General features: G+C 41.0%; 1 long non-coding RNA gene across 2 annotated transcripts; it reads right to left on the reverse strand.

The window, feature by feature from the left end:
• Positions 1 to 6,398: 6,398 nt before the first annotated feature.
• On the reverse strand, positions 6,399 to 14,544 carry LOC141376771 (uncharacterized). Of its 2 annotated transcripts, XR_015503969.1 has the most exons (15): positions 13,009 to 14,544; positions 11,984 to 12,041; positions 11,738 to 11,863; positions 11,118 to 11,199; positions 10,927 to 11,016; positions 10,434 to 10,492; positions 10,164 to 10,317; positions 9,977 to 10,069; positions 9,796 to 9,895; positions 9,603 to 9,657; positions 9,404 to 9,500; positions 9,144 to 9,324; positions 8,971 to 9,051; positions 6,955 to 7,020; positions 6,399 to 6,736 (listed from the first exon to the last, which is right to left on the reverse strand). It is a non-coding gene; the product is annotated as an uncharacterized LOC141376771 (long non-coding RNA). The 2 variants fall into 2 exon arrangements; XR_015503970.1 differs by lacking the exons at positions 6,399 to 6,736; positions 6,955 to 7,020; positions 8,971 to 9,051; positions 9,603 to 9,657; positions 9,796 to 9,895 and adding an exon at positions 10,669 to 10,850 and having other exon boundaries at positions 9,144 to 9,197; positions 9,438 to 9,500; positions 9,927 to 10,069.
• Between the last annotated feature and the right edge of the window lie 117 nt (positions 14,545 to 14,661).

A 14,661-nucleotide genomic window follows, 5' to 3' on the forward strand; every position in this document is an offset into this window, starting at 1 on the left:
GCTCAGAGGTCATCCAGTGAGGGCACTTGTCCAGGCTAGCCTGTCACCCAGGAGTTTGGAGATCACTGGCTATGATTCATCAATGATTCTGGTGGCCATCCTTGGCCAAGGACGTCTGGCAGTTTGTGGCAGCCTGTTCTGTTTGTGCCCAGAACAAGACTTTTAATGCACCTCCTGTTGTTCTGCTTCGCTCCCTACCCATCCCGTCCTGCCCATAGTCAGACGTGGCCCTTTTTTTTGTCACTAGTCTCCCAGAAACTAAAGGAAACACCGTCATTCTCACGGTGGTGAACCGTTTCTCTAAATCAGTCCATTTCATTCCCCTCCCCAAACTTCTTTCAGCCAAGGACACTGCGCAAGTGGTGATTGATCACGGATTCCAGATTTATGGTATTCCAGTTAATGTGGTTTCTGACAGGTGTCCCCAGTTTGTCTCCCGCTTCTGGAAGGAGTTCTGTCGACAAATCTGGGCTTCTACAAGTCTGTCATCAGGAGGGGGGAGTACTGTCACACCCATGGTTTGATCATGTTGCCTTTGTTTACGTTTTCATGTCATGTTTTGTTTTGGTCTGTCACCATGTGTTCACCGTAGTATTCCCCCCTCCCCCTTGTTACCTTATTTTACTATTATTATGATTTAATTGGTCTCACCTGGATTCGGTTATGCTCCTTCCCCTATTTATTTCCCTCTTGTTTGTCATCCTGTGTCAAATCGTTGTATGTTAGTCTGTCTAGCTGTTTTCCAGGTTTTCTCTCTAGTCTTGTTGTGATGTTTGGTGTTATTTCTTCCAGTCGTGTCTCGCCTGGCCGTCAATCAGTCTCTAACGCACAGTCCTTGTGTATGTTCCCTCTGGCTCATCTCCCTCTGTTCTCAGGCAGTCATCCCCTCCGCACTGAGTTCTCCGGCTTCACCTGCCGTCCGGCTTCCCTTCTCCCTCGCTCTCTCTTCTCGGTCACATCTGAAACAGGCAGGCCATAGTGCGCCCTCTACCGGGGGAGTTTGTAAGGACAGTCTTTCTCAGTATATTTTTGCTGTCTAATCCCTGGCCGTCTTTTGTTGTTCTTTCGCTTTTGTGCAGTATGCTCCTGGCCAAGAGACTTTGTTTTTTCCCTCGTAAATGTTATTTTTCTCTTAATAACACATCCGGTGACGGAGGAGGCCCTAAAGACTTTTTGTTTGTTCATTTTTGGAATTTTTTATTATTATTCTTTGGCTGGTATTTGTGGCCTAGACTACTGTTTTGCTGTTCATTAAAGTCTTTAATTTGAACCTGCATTTGTGTCCTTCCAGTCCCATTCTTGAAACATCGGGCATAATGGACAGATTTTAAGCCTATTGTTATTATTATTATTATTATTATTAGACATTTGTTTGGACTTATTTCGTATTGGTCCCCATTTATTTAACTTTATAACCACCACGAACAGCTACACAAACAGGAACCTGTCTGAAGTGAATGAGAGTGTTTTGTCAACAGTGGCAGTTGGTCTAGTATTGTTATAATATTAAAGGTAATTATTGATAAAGAGAGTAATGTGTATTGCTGTGCTACAGGTTTCATATCTTGTAGTGTGCGCACAGTTAAGATTTGAGGTAAGACTTCAAAAAAAATCCAGTAGTCTGAGCCCGGCTCAAGCTCAACACCATCCCTTTCCTCTTGGACATCTGTCATCAATAGGTGATACCTGACCATCAGAGTGTTATCATTGCAGAAATCTGTGATTTCCTAGTTTCTCAACTCCTGTCAGGGTTTTTGGTTCATTTTTCATGTAATGTTTTTTATTCACCACTAGATGTCGCCATTTCAACTTTGGGTTACCTGTAATCACCGAGATCAGTTTCACATATGCCTTGTTTAGTTGTTTGTATAAAAGTAACCCTTCTTTCCTCTGTTCTTTGCTCGGTTATTGTTGACCCATGCCTGTCACCTACTGTGAGTCTTTCTATCTCGTTATTTGAGTTTGTTCTCTTGTATCTAATATTCCTTGGAGGTTTTTTGGATTTTTTCTGTTCAGAAGTTTTTGCCTGTCTAAGTTGATTTCCTTTTTGAAACCTGAAGTTTCCTGTTTTTGTTAACTTGTATTTTTTGAAACCTGAAGTTTCCTTTTTTTGTTAACTGTTTTTTCATCTTCCATTGAAGATTGTTGTTTTGTTGTTAATAAAACTCCTCAAGGAATCTGATCTCATTGCTGGATTCTTCAACTACCAGTGGCTCAGTGGTAAGGAGTCCAAACTCACACGCCAGGGACCCGGGTTAGATCCCCGAGCCTGACAGAATAACCGAGCCAAACATGAACCCAGAGACTCCAGGATCTCAGGACCTTCTTGCCACTGTGGCTCAGCACAAGTCCACATTTCAACGCCATGAGAATGCCTTTGCACAACAAGAAACTTTAATGGTTCAACACTCTCAGTTACTTTCAGATCTTATGACTTCTGTTCGTCAACTCTTTGACAAGGTCCATGTCGATTCAACCCCAGCTCCTACTGCTGCTTTGATACCCCTGCCAGAGTCCCGAGTAATTTCCCCTATGATGGAACCTCGCCCACCACCACCACAACGTTTCTCAGGTGACCCCAGTGCTTGTGATGGCTTTCTAACACAGTGTTCTCTAACCTTTGAACTGCAGCCTTCATCTTTCCCCTCAGACCGTGCCCGCATTGCATATGTCATCACCCTGTTATCTGGTAAGGCCCTCTCCTGGGCCACTGCGATCTGGAAGGCGAAGGCACCCTTCTGTTCAAGTTACAAGGCTTTTGAACAAGAATTCAAACGGGTGTTTGATCACCCCATCAGTGGTCGGCAAGCCTCAAAAAGACTCCTAACGCTACGACAAGATACTGGCAGTGTGGCAGAATATGCCATAAAATTTAGAACAATGGCAGCAGGAAGTGGTTGGAACAATAAAGCCCTCATGGTCTGTTTTCAAAATGGGTTATCTGAGACAATCCAGGATGAACTGGCTACCCGGGAACCATCTCTGGATCTCGAGAACCTCATGGAGCAAGCCATCCATTTGGAAAATCGACTGAGGGAGAGATATTTTAACCACCCCAAGCCCTCCTTCGGAGTGCCCACTCCAGCACCTACCCCCATATCACAGGTATCTCAATTTAGTGCAGAACCTATGCAATTAGGCAGAACTCGGCTTTCCCCTACGGAGAGAAACCGCAGCATGAGGGAGCAGCTTTGTCTATACTGCGGTTTATCTGGCCATTTTCGTTCCACCTGCCCTCAGCTTTCGGGAAACGCCCAGTCCCGTACAGGCCAGGTAGCAAAAATCCTCAATATCCCCAGTGAACCTCTTCCTGACCCACTAACAGTTACTGCACTAGATGGTCGACCACTAGCTCCGGGAGAAGTGACACACCTTACGTCCCAACTCTGTCTCTCCATCTATCAACATCAAGAGAGGATGTTTTCACCTCATCCATTCACCAGATCTTCCAGTTATTCTTGGTCACCCCTGGCTCCTTCAGCATAACCCATATATTGATTGGCCCACTAGCACAGTTTTTGGTTGGAGTCCCACACGCCAAACCACCTGTCTGATTCAAAAATCCCTTAAACCTTTTTTCGAGTCTCAAGAACCCCTAGATCTGTCCCGAGTCCCAGCCCAGTATCACCATCTTAAAGCAGTTTTCAGAAAGAGGAGAGCTACCGTCCTACCGCCGCACCAACCTTACGACTGTGCCATTGAGCTTCTGCAAGGTTCCTGTCCCCCTAGAGGTGGAATTTTTTCCTTGTCTCTTCCTGAGCAGACTGCCATGGATCTCTACATTGAGGAATTCCTTGCAGCTGGAATCATTCGACCATCCACCTCCCCTGCGGGCGCTGGGGACTGACCAACGCTCCTGCAGTTTTTCAAGCCCTGATTAATGATGTGCTTCGTGACATGCTAAATAAGTTTGTGTTTGTCTACTTGGATGACATTCTTATTTTCTCAAACTCCTTCCAAGAGCATGTGCAGCATGTACACAAGGTTCTTCGTCATCTGCTAGATAACCATCTATACATCAAACCAGAAAAGTGTCAGTTTCATGTTTCCCCGGTGAAATTCCTGGGTTTTGTTATTGAACCAGGACAAATCCAGATGGACCCTCAAAAGATCCAGGCAGTGGTGGATTGGCTCTCGCCTTCCTCGGTCAAGGAGGTACAGTGGTTTTTGGGGTTTGCAAATTTTTATCGAAAATTAAATTTTAACTTCAGCACTGTGGCAGCCCCTTTATTTGCCCTCACCAAGGGGAACATGAGTGGGTTTCGGTGGGGACCCGAAGCTGAAGAGGCATTCAAGATTCTCAAGAAGCTATTCACTTCAGCACCTATCCTTCTCATCCCCGATGCTGATAAACCCTTCACGGTGGAGGTTGACGCCTCTGAGGTGGGCGTTGGAGCCGTGCTGTTGCAAAGGGGTGAAGCTAAAAGGCTTCATCCATGTGCTTTTCTCTCTCACCGTCTCACCCCTACTGAGAGAAATTACCATGTGGGAGATAGGGAGCTGTTGGCTGTGAAACTGGCTCTCGAGGAATGGAGACACTGGCTCGAGGGGGCGAAACACCCATTCCAATTTCTAACTGACCACAAGAATTTAGAATATATCCAACAGGCCAAACGACTTAATCCCCGCCAAGCACGTTGATCTCTATTCTTTAACCGATTCCACTTCACACTTACCTATCGTCCAGGATCTAAGAATCTGAATGCACTGTCCCGAGTTTATGTGATGTCCCCGCAAGAGAACTGCTTAAGACCGATTGTCCCCAGCTCTAAGATATTAGCCCCCATCAGATGGGAGCTGGAGGGTCTGATAAGGAAGGCCCAAACTAAGGACCCAGAGCCAGGCGGTGGTCCTCCCAACTGTTTGTATGTTCCTAGAGTGGTTCGATTGAAAGTCCTCATGTGGGGACACTCGTCACAGCTTACTTGCCATCCGGGCTCTGCCCGCACCCTTGAATTCCTGCAAAGACAATTTCGGTGGCCAACCATCAAGGAAAATGTGATAGCATTTGTTAAGGCCTGCCCTACTTGCAACCAAAACAATCCCCATCAGCCACCTCAGGGATTTCTGCACCCACTCTCCATACCTCACAGACCATGGTCTCACATATCTATGGATTTTATCACTGGACTTCCCCCATCCCAAGGGAACACCACCATTTTAGTCATAGTGGACCGATTCTCAAAGGCCGCCCGCTTCTTTCCCCTGTCTAAACTTTCCTCGGCCAAAGAGACGGCCGAACTAGTCATGAACCATGTGTTCAGATTCTTTGGCATTCCCCAGGACATAGTCTCAGATCAGGGACCTCAGTTTTCCTCCCGATTCTGGCACGCGTTCTGTCAATCCCTAGGGACCACTACAAGCTTATCCTCTGGTTTCCACCCAGAATCAAATGGGCAAACGGAAAGACTCAACCAAGACCTCGAAACCACGCTTAGATGCATGACAGCAAACAATCCCACCACTTGGTCTCAGTTCATTATGTGGGCTGAATATGCGCATAACACCCTGTGTTCATAAGCTACAGGCATGTCCCCTTTTGAGTGCCAGTTTGGCTATTCCCCCCCACTATTTCCTGAACAGGAGGTGGAAGTAGCAGTCCCCTCGGCCCTCCAGTTTGTTAGACGCTATCGCCGGACTTGGAAGAAGGCACGTCTCAAACTTCTCTAGGTATCCCAACAATACCAACACCAGGCTAACCGCAGGCGCAGACCGGCTCCCAATCTGCGTCCGGGCCAAAGAGTCTGGCTTTCCACCAGGAACATTCCCCTACGGGTTGACTCCAGGAAACTATCCCAGAAGTTCATTGGTCCATTCAAGATCACAAGGAAAGTAGACCCAGTCACCTACAAATTATACTTGCAAAAAGATAAACCCTATCTTCCATGTGTCTTTGCTAAAAACCAGTTTTGTCTTCTCCTTTCTTTGTGGCAGGTAAACTCCCCCTCCTCGTCTAGTTGGAGGCCAAGCAGTCTATACAGTCCGCCGGATACTGGACGTCCGTAAAGTATGCAAAACTCGACAGTATCTTGTGGACTGGGAAGGCTACGGCCCTGAGGAGCATTCCTGGGTCCTTGCCAAGGACATTTTAGATCCGCGACTCAATCGAGACTTTCACGCTCTTAAGATGAAATCACTCGGCAAGAACGTCAGGTGCCGTTCCTAGAGGGTGGGGGTCCTGTCAGGGTTTTTGGTTAATTTTTCATGTAATGTTTTTTATTCACCACTAGATCCATTTCAACTTTTTCTTTTTTGGGTTACCTGTATCACCGAGATCAGTTTAACATGTGCCTTGTTTAGCTGTTTGTATAGTTGTTTGTATTCTTTCCTCTGTTCTTTGCTCGGTTATTGTTGACCCATGCCTGTCACCTAAAGTGAGTCTTTCTTTCTTGTTATTTGAGCTAGTTCTCTTGTATCGAATATTCCTTGGAGTTTTTTGGGATTTTTTCTGTTCAGAAGTTTTTGCCTGTCTAAGTTGATGTCCTTTTTGAAACCTGAAGTTTCCTGTTTTTGTTAACTTGTATTTTTTGAAACCTGAAGTTTCCTGTTTTTGTTAACTGTTTTTTCATCTTCCATTGAAGATTGTTTTTTTTTTTTTTTGTTGTTAATAAAACTCCTCAGGGAATCTGATAGAGTCTCATTGCTGGGTTCTTCAACTACCAGTGGCTCAGTGGTAAGGAGTCCACACTCACATGCCAGGGACCCAGGTTCGATCCCCGAGCCTGACAACTCCAGTCTATAAAAGATAAAGACAACATCTATAGAGCTCTATCTGCTTGTTTAATACTATCTATCTATCTATCTATCTATCTATCTATCTATCTATCTATCTATCTATCTATCTATCTATCTATCGGAAATACCTATCTTATCACTCTGTAAAAACTAAAATATATGTATTTTAAAATGCTTTATGAAGTTAATTTGATTCAGCTTAAAGATTTAAGGCTGTACCTAAATTTTTATGATGCACTTGTCTTTACTAAGGTGTGTTCCCATGTTCCTCTGCTCTGTGTCAATCTGCCAAAGAGAAAGATATCAGGTTTTTTACGAATTTAAATACATTTCTTTGGAAACAAACTCCATTGTTCAGTCTATTCAAGCAGTTCTACCTGTTTGCTGAACTCCAGGAATTCTAGTATATCTCCCAATGTTCCCCTTGTGAGTCTCAAGGATGTTACTAGACATAAAGCTCAACTGGGGCACGGCCCCCCTCAACCACACCGCAAACTATTAAACCACATATAAATAGCGACACCGAATATTATAAATTAAAATTATAATTGTGACTTTTATTAACAGACTTGTATTCTGAAAACTTAAGAGTGCATTTCCTGATGCTTCCAGTAGGAGGCGTTGTAGTTATAGTTTTACTTTTCTGCTGCTTTCATTATTGAGTCTGAGACCGACGGCTGTGCAGCTAAAGTTTATTCCTGTTACTCCTAGAATTCGTTTGGTGTTTTAAGTTTTCCAAGTGTAAGTGCATGACCATAAAGTAAGTTTTCTCTTTAGGTCTGTATGTTTTTAGCCTTGTTAAAGTGTATTAGTATACATTTACATCTGTATGGGCATGCCCAGACATGCAATGCTTAATGCTTCATGTCCGATCAGTGATAATTAAGCTATATAGAGACAGCTAAATGCCTCATTAGCCACTATAAATGTATAAATGTTTAAATCTTTTATACTGCAGTATTAATCAACATTATTGCATTTGTGGTGATGTTTGGCAAATTATTTGATTATTACACACTTGGATTCAGTATTTTACATATTGCTGCTAATGTATCATCTTTATTTGTTGGATTTATATTATTTAGGGCTTCACTTGTTATTTAGGATAACCCTGCATGCTTTATTATACATAATTAAGCAAAGACAGATTATTTTGTGTACATGTACCCATTCAACTGTACTAATATATCCTCATGTTATTTGTTATGTTATTTCTAGACTAATTATCAATACACTTTGGAAAGAAGTTCAAGTCTCCTCATTTGTTGTGTCCTAACCGACACCCAGGATTGTTTGCTGAACACAATTAGAACTAGAGCCTAGCAGTTTGCTTTCCGCTCCAACAATAATTATATTACAAATAAATAAAAGTATTATTATTATTATAAAAGTATTATTATTAACAAATATCACTCTTTCATTCTAGAGAACACAAATCAAACATGTACAGAATTGGTTATTGTTATTGAGTCTAACTTCCCTGACTCATCATCTCTCCTTGGTGCTTCATATAGAAAATCATCTTAGAGGAGCCATGCTTAATAAAATTATCATTATCATCATCATCTTACTTAAACATCAGTTTTGCCGATTTGCAAAACTCACTGAGTGCCGACGTTACTGCATTAAAGGCTGTTACGCAGGTTTCACATTTTTGAAATTGCGCATATTATTTTTAGCATGTGTGTTAAACAGCGAGGATTCATATCAGGAGCAGAAGCAGTGGTGCCTAAGGCTCACAAGAATGTTTTTCTTCTTACATGCATCAGTTTGTTTTCGTTTAAACTACGTTACTTTATTTACTCCATTGCTCCATTTACGAGCGCACGTGCCCCGATAAATGGGGTTTAGCGACAACTGAGGAGTCTCCCTTTTCTGCTTGTTGTGTGTTCATTAACTACAATTTAAATAACTGCCACAAACATGACATCTATCTAACAATCTATGCCTGCCTCCACCCCCTTCCTCTTGGAAGGACATCTATTTAACATCTGACCAGCCATCCATCCATTCATTATTCTATCCATCCATCTATCAATCCAAAAAATACTTAACCAGAACATCAGTTTGCGGTCATTACTGGGGTGGGATTCCCATTTCTCCACATGCCCCAGTCTAATCTGCAAATGACAAAAAAAAAGACTAACAAAGCTCTACTGGCTGGCTGATCTCCAGCAATAAACCAAATGTTCTCAAGTGGTCTTCAGATGAATTCAAATAATAATCTATGCCCACCACCACCCCCTTCCTCTTCGAAGGACATCCTTCCATGCACCCATCCGTGTTTCCCTCTTTCTCCACATGCTCCGTGCCAATCTGTTTAAGAGAAAGATATAAAGTATTTAATTATTCTTAATACATTTCTTTGAAAACTAACTCTATTGTTCAGTCTGTTCAAGCTGTTCTACCTGCTTCCTGAGCTCCAGGTCCCCAAGTATATCTCCCTTGTGAATCTTCTTCTTCTACTCACCTCCAACCTGTAAAAGACAAAGACAGCTCCAACAAAACCCTACCTGCTGTTCTCCACCGACGCTCTTGTGAGTCTTCCTCTTCTGCTTGCTCTCTCTCCATTACCTGAAAAAGAAAAACCTGACACAGACAAGGCCTAATTAACCATCTGTACCAACCACCACTCCTGTATTTCTGGGAAGAACGTCTTTCCATGCACCTGTCAATCTGATTTTTTTCTTTTAATTCCTGACCATCAATTTCCAGTCATTGCTAAGGTATGTGATTCCCTTTTTCTCCATGTTGTCCATTCCAGTCTGCAAAATAAAATAAAAAGTTATTTAGTCTTTAATTAATCTTAATACATTTCTTTGTAAACTAACTCCATTGTTCAGTTGGTTTAAGCCATTCTACTGTACCTGCTTCCTGAGCTCCAGGTTTTCAAGTGTATGTCAGTTACGTAAGTGCTTCATCCTGGAATTTAAAATGCACTTAAATCTTTTTAGAATAAAAAGAATATTTCAGTGTGAACACACTACTTACACTATCTATACTACAAAACAGCATAAAACAGTGTATAAGTATGCATTTTTGCAACTGACAGAGCCCTACCTGCTGTTCACCAGCATTTTTTTAGATAAATGTCCTCCGACGCTCTTGTGAGTCTCCCTCTTCTGCCTGCTCTTTTTCCATTACCTGAAAAAAGTAAAACCTGACACAGACAAGGCCTATTTACAACCTACTGTAAACCTACCACCACTCCTTCATCTTGGAAGAATGTCCATCGACTCACCTGTTCATCTGATTTTTTAAAAATATACTCATGACCATCCAGTCATTGCTGAGGTGTGTGATTCCTTTTTTCCACCATGTTGTCCATTTCAATCTGCAAAATTAAAAAAAAAGTTAAGTCTTTAATTAATCTTAAAACATTTCTTTGGAAACAAACTCCATTGTTCAGTCAGTTTGAGCCATTCTACCTGCTTCCTGAGCTCCAGGTCTTCAATTATATCTTGGTTTAATAAGTGCTTCATCCAGAAATTTAAAGTTCACTTAATTAGATAAATGTCCACCGATGCCATTGTGAGTCTCCCTCTTTTGCCTGCTCTCTCTCCATTACCTAAAAAACAATACCTAAAACAGAGAAGGCCTAATTACTACCTATACCAACCAACACTCCACTCCTTCATCTTGGAAGGACATCTATTGATTCATCCGTCCATCCGACTTTTTTAAAATAAATTTCTGACCATCCAGTCATTGCTGAGGTGTGTAATTCCTGTTTTTTCTCCATGTGGTTCCTTCCTATCTGCAAAATATAATAGAAAGATGTCAATCATCATTAATCTTAGCACATTTTTTTGGAAACTAACTCCATTGTCCAGTTGGTTCAAGCCATTCTACCTGCATCCTCAGCTCCAGGTCTTAAAATATATCTCCACTATGTACACTATGAACTTACACACCATGTACTTATGCACTTACACACTCAAGAGCATAATGTACGAATGTAGTATCATCCGAAATAGAACACAAGCGGTTATTTAGACAGCACTGACAGAGCCCTTTCTGCAGTTTTACAGTATTTTTTTAGATAAATGTCCACTAATGCTCTTGTGAGTCTTCGTCTTCTGCCGTCTCTCTCTCCATTATCTGAAAAAAAAGACCTGGCACAAACAAGGTCTAATTACTACCTATACCAACCGCCACTCTTTTATCTTGGAAGAATGTCCATCGATTCACCTGTCCATTTGATTTTTGTAAAAATAAACTCCTGACCATCCAGTCATTGCTGAGGTGTGTTATTCCTTTTTTTCTCCATGTGGTTCCTTCCTATGTGCAAAATACAATAAAAACATGTCAAGTCTTTAATTAATCTAAACACATTTCTTTGGAAACTAACTCCATTGTCCAGTCAGTTCAAGCCATTCTACCTGCTTCCTGAGCTCCAGCCCTTCAAGTATATCTCCTTTTCCTTGTGAGTCTCCTTCTTCTGCTCCACTCCAAAAGCTGGGTCTAAAATGGCACACTATACACTATGAACTTATACACTATGTATTTATGCACTTACAAACTCAACAGCATAGTATATGTATGTAGTATCATCCCCAATAGAACACTAATTATTATTTACTAACTGCAAATTCAAACCATTTCCTAGATGTTTGACGGTTGCTAAATTAGTAAAATATATGACCAAACTATCAAATAATACCTGCCATGAGTATAACCACATTCACTATTAAGAAGCAGCCATAAACTCTCTCTAGGAGAATTTTGCTTTCATAATCCAAAATGAAGTAATCAAACATAAAAGCATGATGGCTCCGCCCCTTCCACTACGGGTTAAAAACTGCAGCTGTTGAGTGTTTGCAATGTCCAACAGTCCACACTTCTTTTTAACGGTTAAATGAGTGCATCGTTCGGGAGTTTAAAGTGCAGTTAATCTTTTTTGGAACAAAACGAATATTTTAGTGTGAACGCACTACTAAAACTATTTAAGCTACAAAATGGCATAGAACAACAGTGTATTAGTATGTGATGTGGGACGTACCTATAGACAGCACTGACAGAGCCCTATCTGCTGTTCTTCTGCATTTTTTTAGATAAATGTCCACTGATGCTCTTGTGAGTCTCCCTCTTCAGCCTGCTCTCTCTCCATTACCTGAAAAAGAAAAACCTGACACAAACAAAGCCTCTTACTACCTACTGTATACCTACCACCACTCTTTCATCTTGGAAGGACTTCCATCAATTCGCCCGTCCATCTGATTTTTGTAAAAAAAAAAAAAATCCTAACCATCCAGTCATTGTTGAGGTGTGTGATTCCTTTTTTTCTTCATGTGGTCCCTTTCGATCTGCAAAATAGAAAGATATCAAGTCATTAATTAAACATAATACCATTCTTTGGAAGTTTCATCTTCCATCGCCTCTAGTCTGGTTCTGTCATAACACTAACAAAAAAAAAACCTGTAAAATAAAGCTGTAAACATAACATAACAATAAAAAGCTACAAATGTTGAACAGGCCAACAACATAAACCACAAATAAATAATACCAAAGCCAGACAATCTATTCAACAACAGACTACAGTAATATGCAATCTGTCAAAGCTGACAGCATACAAATACATAACAGATCAATTTATATGATAATAATACAAATAACAATCTGCAAAAGCTAAATTAGATAGCAACATACAAACGAAGCATACAAACAAACAAAAATATAGCATCTATCTCTGTCTATCTAAACAAAATACCCGACCATCACTTCCTGTCACAGTAAAGCTGCTGTCACACTAGAGTTTATGTGTGCGAAATTCTGTCGTACAGCTCTGCGAAAAGGGGCAGGATTAAACAAGATTATTAGACATTAAAAAAGCGAATGACTGCTCCATGTTTTAGATTTTTGTCCAGAAAAGTCATGTTTTAATCTTCAATCGGTCTCACGCAGTCAAGTGATGCGATTTCGCAGGTCAGAGTTCACCAAGCTTGAACTTTGCATCGCAGCAACCTGCGAAACTTGACGCATGACCCTGCGTTTCCAGTCTGACACATTCGCTTGCGTATGAATGGAAGTCTATGGGAGGAAAAGCCCAGTGTGACGACAGCTTAAGACCAGTTTCTCCACCCACTAAAGCACCACGAGCACCCTCACCAGAGTCTAATTAGACACACACCTGACAATCATCAACATCATCATCATCATAGTACTATAAAGACTCCATTCACATTCATTCAATGTTCGGCCTCTTCGCTAGTAAAGAAAGGACTGAGCTCCCTATACACCATTAGTGGTGCTTTTAGATATCAGTTAACTTACATATTCTGTGTCTTTCATGTCTCTCCTAGTGTGTTGTCTTCTTGTTTCTCATCTGGTTTTCATTCTGTTTGTCATCTGTGGTATCTCCGCGGTGACTGAAGCTCTGCACAAGACTTTTGGCCAGCGGAGAAATTAAAATGGTCATGCCCAACTGAGTCTGGTTCTCTCTAGGTTTTTTTTCCTTCACTCCCATCAGGTGAAGCTTCAGGTCTTCAAGTTTATCTCCATCGTTCCCCTTTTAAGTCTCCTGCTCCACTCCAATCTGCAAAAAAAAAACAAAAAAAAAAACAAAAAAAACAAAAACAAAGACAGCCCCAACAAAACCCTACCTTCTGTTCTCCAGGATTTTTTACCTAATTGTCCACAGATTCTCTCGTGAGTCTACCTCTTCTGCCTGCTCTCCTGACACAGACAAGGCCTATCTAACTATCTATATCAGTGGTTCTTAAAGTGTGGTACACAGGCTTCCCTTCAGTGGTACGTGGAGGAATCACTGAATAATAGTTACAAATATATGAATACTCTTTTACCCTTTGACTCGTACGATAACACCGATGTGATCAGCATTGGCTGTTCCCTGTACTGTATAGACTTAGGCTAATTTTCCATGTTTTAAGCTTGGAGAAACACAAAAATTAAAGTTAGTCTCTGTGTGCACAGGCGGAGGACCCGTGAACCCTACCCGAGTTGGTCTGAAAATGATTGTCGGGTGCAGTTTATGCAAACTCCACGGTTTACTTAAGATATAATCTTAATTTCACCAAATCAATTCACATCAATTGATAAATCTTGTATGAATAGGTCAAACAGTGTATTTATAACCACTCGCTAACTTTCTAACATGCATACTGCAAATGACGCACTGTACACAGATCTAATTTGTAATTTAAATATGTAATTGTGAATCATATATTTGAAATACAAGTTACTGTTTATATTTCAAGGAGGAGACCGGGAATAGTTCACTGGAACTTCCAATCTTTACAACCAGGAACTAGTAACAAATCAGTTAATTCACTTCCCACAAGCTCACATTAGTCGTCATACCACATATGAAAAAGTAGAGTCCTGTGACAGACACAGCAGATATTAGATGGGAAAAAACACATTTGAGCTAAGAAAGTCATATTTTTTGTTTAAATGATTTTTAAGAAAGCAATGCCTGATTTGTAGTTAACCCCATGTAATTTGTGTTTGTGTGTGGATATATTTAATCCACATTGTTGGTGATAATGTTTAAGCTGTTAGCTGTAAGGAGAACAGATTCATGGCTACAAGATGCTGGGTCACTTGTAACAACAAAACTTTTGCACCAATAGTAACATCAGTGTAATGTCACCACCAACCCCAAGAAGATTTTAAACTGTATTTGTATGATTTAATTTCAGCATTCTTGTAATTATTGAAATAAAAAGAAGTCAAAGTAGTTTGAGTTTGACCTGAGTTCAATTTGGGATCATGAAGCACAATTGTTGAAACTGTTGCACACTTACACATTTTATTCAGCTTTGTAAACACAAATTATACTGAAAGATCAATGTTAAATAAAAAGTTCATTTTTTGTTCATAATTCTTATTTCATAATGTTTCTCACCCCGGTGGAAATCAGAATTTCCATCCCACAATGGGGTGTGTTACAACTAACCCAGAGTG

The sequence above is a fragment of the Danio rerio genome, chromosome 12, assembly GCF_052040795.2.
Source record: "Danio rerio strain M-AB ecotype USA chromosome 12, GRCz13ab, whole genome shotgun sequence".
Lineage (NCBI taxonomy): Eukaryota > Metazoa > Chordata > Actinopteri > Cypriniformes > Danionidae > Danio > Danio rerio.